Below are 6,457 nucleotides of genomic sequence, written 5' to 3'. Positions count from 1 at the left end.
CGTCACCCTAGTGCAATGACTCAATTACTGCCTATATAAATAAAAGCAGATATTGAGTTTTTGCGCTAAGGTTACGGTTAACGATCTTAAGCCTTGAGATCTTTATTGGAACGTGTCCAAGGGATTGCGTCTCCCTCCACACGCCCAGATAACTGTGCTCTCTGATCCAATTACAAGTAGGACAACTTAAAAACCGCTCCTACCACTAACTAAAATAAATTCCCATTCCATAATATCTTCAGAGCGGCGCCAATAATGTTAATGGCCATCGAGGTATCAGTGATGTCTTTAATACTGTGTATTGATGGATCCTTTGACGGTGCTCAAACATTTTGTGTTTTATTACATACGTTTTAAACCTCTTTTGTTCCTTCTCTATAAACATGGTAGGCATTCATTAGAAAAAGTTGGTAAAAATTATTGAGGTTCTGTTTATACCCATATTTAAACAGTAAATATATCATCCCATTAAAACTGTGTCTATTTCATCATCGTAATGATGTCTAACGTATTACTTAATTCTTCATAATTGCCTAGAAGGTTTTATATTAGCACAATACATCATAGGGGTGATTAGAAAATTAAAAATAGTACATTCTAAACACTTTTATTACGTGTATTAAAATTTGATTGTTTTATATAAAATGTCGGGAAGAAAGGAAACGGATTGCGTTAGTATTTGAGTTCAGTTGTCTTTTGTTAAGAATATTTCGTATTATCTTTATATAGTCGAGTATAATATGTACGGCGCGACGATGAAATTCTACATGAATCAGACGAGCCAGCCCTGAAGTTGGAAAGGAAGAACAGTATAGTAGCAACATGTTTACACGTTTACGGTTTACGTCTAAATACGTGGTTAGCGGGAATAGCATGGCAAGGCAACAACAACACAAAATAAAATATATTGTTATGTTTAAAATGGTAACGTCTAGCGATGTGCGTTCAGAGACCACAAATTAAGGCGTATAAACTGGTTTGAAATATTGTTGAGCAAGCGGCGAATCGCTCATGACACTTATTCAAAGGCTGAAGCGTCCCCGACTCCGTTATTATTTCGTTCGAAATTAGACACAAGAAATAACAATCCGACTAAGGAGGATCAGTCTTGGAAGGAGCCCCTCACTCCGTCTTGCAAACTTTGGTCCCGTTTCAATAAGATATTTTATTCGTAAACCTTACTCTGCGTAAGAGAGCTCAGAAATCTCCATGACGTTACGGACAAAATCTATGCGATAAATGTCCTAACAATATTTTTCATCGAAACGCAGCCTAATCCAAAAAAAAAACGGAGTTAAGCCTAGAAAGTCGCGATCTAAAGGCTTAACGATTTTTATTGACCCTGGCCATTAGCAGATGAGAGGGTATTGTATTGAGGAGGAAATTGGCTGTTAATGACCTTTCTGATTTTGTCGTCGCTGGGAACTGAGTATATCTCCAATTTCATTATATTGTTTAAGATTTGTTTTAAATTGTCATACTTTGTTATTATTAAGTCGATAAGTACTATGAAATGTGCAGCGTGTGTAAATCTTATTCCTGATCTTTGTCTCTAAAGTTCATGGTTGACCCTGAAACCAGGACTGACAGCTCTTGATAAAAAAATAAGAACTGTTGCTGGTTTTTTGATCGGTCATTTGCATCAAAAACAGAAGGAAGTACCATGCAATGAATATATAGTGTGTGTTATACCACGTAATAAATTGCGTCATACTGCGCCATCAGAAGGCAATATTTTGTTTCGAATGAAGACTTTAAATAAAGATAACTTTCCTATTCCTTCACCATTTTAAATGAAACGTAGCGCAGTCTACGCCGCTTACGGAGCCCCGCCTTCGGTCTTTTACCAGAGTTTGATTGAGAGTGTAGTTTCTTAAAACACTTCGACAAACCTTTTCACAAATTGAATACGGCCGTCTGACAGAGGACTGTCAAAACGTTATTTTGGAAACAAGTTTGTCGAAGTGTTTGATGAAACTAATCATCTTACTCCGGCAATAAAACAAAGTCGGGGCTCTTTAAGCGGCATAGACTACCCTTTGATTCATTTAAAATGGTGTTACTTAGTAAAATAAAAGTTATCTTTGATTTAAGTCTTCATTTTAAGCAAAATGATGCCTTCTGACGTAACATACATGACATAATTTGTCACATGGTATACACACACTGAATATAAATGACTACCAGAAAGGGTCTTAGCCCCTTCACCCTGCATGTGGTATGAATCCCTTACTCAAACAGAACTCCGGTTATTTTGTTCAGGATTAACAATTATCAGCAGTTATAACCCATGCGTATATAATCTAGTAAAAAAATTAATAAAGAAATGTTTTGTATTACAAACATATTTTTACCGATTCGTTATTGCATCACTCTTTCGCTGTTAATTACTGATGTTATTTTCCGCAGATCCTTCTGTTTGCCTAAAGTTGATTTTGCTCTACTTCGTATAAACAATTTCAGCTATCCCCGTATATTTTGTTACAACCAATAAAACAATTGTTGGGCTGGTATGCGTTGAAGAACATGGACAATGACATTTATTATTTTAAGGACATTGTTTACGCTATCGAATAGGTCTAACTAGCGTAATGGTAATTGATTTAATCGCCGGCGGCCTGATCACATTTGCCTATATCGTGATGCATTGTTTCGTGGTCTTTCCCGAACATTGCCGGAGATTGCCGAGTTGTAACGATTAAAAGGACACGATATAAATGTTTGAAAATGTTTCGAAAGAAATCAATAGTCGCTGATTGATAGATGTAATTTCGACGCTTGTTTTCGCAAAATAGCGCCGTATGCCTTATGCAATTAATTACAAAATCACATAAATAGTAAACGCAGTCAGTATTTCCCATTAAATAACAGTCATCGAGAAATTAAAACCAGTTTAGGAAATAATTAATTACGGATAAACTTATTATCATCATAATGGTTGTTGTTGACTTGTTTTTGTTTTTACAAATTATTCATTGGTCAGGGGTCGGTGTTGCTCAATCCCTTTCCGAAATTGAAGGGGAAAACCCACACCATTAACTTACCTGATGCATCTAAAGGTTGCCTAATCATATAAATTTGAAAATGATATTATTCAGCTAATGATTTTAGTAGCATCAATTTAACGCTGATCCGTCGTAATGGAACAAAAGATTTTGATTGTATTAAATGGTAAACTTTGAGAACGAGAAAAGTAAATAAACCTTAACAGTTACTTAATGTAATTGCGACAAGAAATTCACCATATTTGCGAAGGTGTGTACAGTTTTAATATATCGCAAAACTTGCATGAAATTCAGCAAATGAGGTAGAATGTGTCATTTTTGTTTCTCGACTCGTACTAAAGGAAAGTTTGCGCCCTTCCTTTTGCCCACAGACCCCATTCGTTGGCAGAATCAGAACCAAACCACGGACAGGAGGACTGGATGGCTGGAACACGGACAGTTCAAATGTGTTCACCTAAAGACATAAACGTTTACATACCGATTCTTCGATGTTTAAGTAATCATTGTTTGTTTTCATACATTATATCATAGAAATAAAGGGTTAAATTCGAAAATGTCATGGTCGAACCATTTTTTGGCGTAAACTACGTTTCAGTAAACCAAATCGTAAGGAAATTTATCACATAGATTCTACCAGTAACTTCACGGGTGTACCTAAATATTCATAAACTGTGTAAGGCTTACGATTAAGATATCTATAACAGTGTGTATATACCACGTGATAAATTGCGTCATAAATGCTACGTCGGAAGGCAATATTTTGATTTGTAAAAAGACTTTTAAACAAAGATAACTTCACTATTTCTTCACCATTTTAAATGAAACAAAGCGCAGTCTACGTTGCTTACGGAGTCCCACCTTCGGTCTTTACCAGAATTTGATTGAAGGTTTACTTTCTTAAAACACTTCGACAAACCTTTTCACAATACGGCCGTCTGACGGAGCACTGTCAAAACATTATTTTTGAAACAGGTTTGTCGAAGTGTTTGATGAAACTAATGACCTCATCAAATTTTGGTAATTAAACAAATGCGGGGCTCTTTAAGCGGCATAGATTGCCCTTTGTTTCATTTAAAATGGTGTTGTAAATGAAAAGTTATCTTTGATTTAAGTCTTCATTTTAAGCAATTTTTTTGAACTGATATGCAAGATTAAATGAATAACAATTAATAAAATTAATAAGGTAAGACAGTGTACGGCATTTGACCTAAAACCAAAACTTGACACACCCAAATGACTCTTAGTACTTGGAAATGCCAACATGAATGACAATGTTAAATGTATGTACCATAGATATAGTGTTTGTCCTCATTGGCCGTATGACTTATTGGATTTAAAATAAACCTTCTTGATGAAAAAAACCGCGGTACTCTATAATGACTTTCCTACGATTAGTGATGAATTGCCCCCCCCCCCGGTCACTAATGGGTTGGTTTCCCTGCGCCTTTATCTTAAACCGCATTGTCCAACATGAACTCTAACGAAGAAGTATCCATTTGTAAAATAGCATTGCTTTTTTACAATCGGAAGTAATTTCATTTCTTTTAATTAGTTTTGGGGATCGATTGCTGCACTGTTAAAACAGATGTGTGGGCAGATATAATTGTGAACCACACATTTGCCAACAATACAGTTATTGTATATGACGAAAACAAAAAGAATTTCAAGAATTTACCAGTATTGTGTGGGGTTTTTACTGCGTTTAACCCAAATTCTGACTGGCTGTGCTAAAAAAAAATCACTCAAACAATTTATTTGAATGAAGGAATTATTTCAATCATAAACAATATTAAAAATAATTAAAGGGGGATTCCGTATAAGCCACTTGCTTCGTCCTTAATTGTATTCCAATATAAGTATTATTCATTTATAATCTTGGTTTAAAACATAATGAATAAATGTATTTCAAACATTAACACTTAATATCTATGTTAATTTATAAGGTAGGGGCTAAGCGAGTGCAGCGAGCGAGCCCTCCTCTTAAATAATAAAAGGTTATAATTATTTAATATCTGCTAACTGACTTAGAATGTAACCTAAACTTTCACTTGCCGCCGTATTCAGTGCACAGCCTTGATGAAGCTGCATTCCTGAATCCAGCGTGTGGTGCTTCAAGAGTGGCGCTTCTTTAATCATGCTGCTTTCCTGAATCCAGCGTGTGTTGCTTCTAGTGTGGCGCTTCTTTTATCAAGCTGCATTCCTGAATCCAGCGTGTGGTGCTTCAAGAGTGGCGCTTCTTTAATCATGCTGCATTCCTGAATCCAGCGTGTGGTGCTTCAAGAGTGGCGCTTCTTTAATCATGCTGCATTTCTGAATCTAGCGTGTGATGCTTCAAGAGTGGCGCTTCTTTAATCATGTTGCATTGCACACGTAGTAAACCGTACCCAATTCGATTGAAGGTAATTACCAAGATTGCAAATGTACTTTGATTAAACAAAGGTTTGGACTTTGAAGCACTGTTTTCTTCCACGTTCATCTATAACAAACTGAAGAATGTTGGTTCCAGGGACCTCAAACATGCTAGACAGGTTTATGTCTGACCTGTAGATGAACCCTACTGAGTTTAAGGTCAGTGGGTTAAAGATCTACGCGTGGTGACATTGAGCTAAAAATCAGTTTCTGTGGCCTAGAAACCTCATACTTGGTAGAAAGTTTGAACACTTCTAGCGGTAGACCTCTATTAATTATGATTACCAGGACCAGTATCCATAAAACATCTTAAGTAAATTCTTAAGTCAATTTCCTAAACCTTTCATTGTTAACTTTAAAAATTGTATTAAAAAATGCGTTTGAGTTTCGAAGTATTCAGTGAGGTACTTATATTAGAAAATGGACTTATGTAAAGAAAATGACTTAAGATGTGTTATGAATACCACCCAGGACTTCAATACGGTACATCATTCACTCCAAAGTTATCCGTTGATAGAACGTTGTTTCTTTGATATAAAATATTTTCATACATTTTTTATTATTTTAGGTTTTAATTTAAAAAAAAAATCTTGGCAAAAAGCTTTTACATTGTGTAAAGTGCTCAAAACATGCATGTCCAATAATGCACAGCAATCTCATTCAAAAGTACAACCAACATGAGATAACATCCACTCCATCTTGCAGTGACTTCATACTTTGCTTGTGAGCGATCATTATTTCCAAACTGAATGGGAAGGTCGTCATGAATATATGTTATATACTAAAGGTTTTGTCCATACAGCCCAAAAACTAAACGCTATCCATCCAATGAGGCGTTTCGGGAATATTTGTTACATTATTGTTCCAGTTTTTGTTCCAGTTTGTTTTTCTACTTTAGATTCTTTTGTTAATGTAAATTAATGACAACATGTAAATCCATTGATTTCAAAGGATTGGGGGCCATTAGTGCATAAGTCGTTTGAAGGGCCAAATCATTAAAAAAGGTTTTGGGATTCATAATTTAAAAACCATAATACATTTAT

The sequence above is a fragment of the Mya arenaria genome, chromosome 9 (assembly GCF_026914265.1).
Source record: "Mya arenaria isolate MELC-2E11 chromosome 9, ASM2691426v1".
Lineage (NCBI taxonomy): Eukaryota > Metazoa > Mollusca > Bivalvia > Myida > Myidae > Mya > Mya arenaria.
This window is presented reverse-complemented; position numbering follows the sequence as displayed.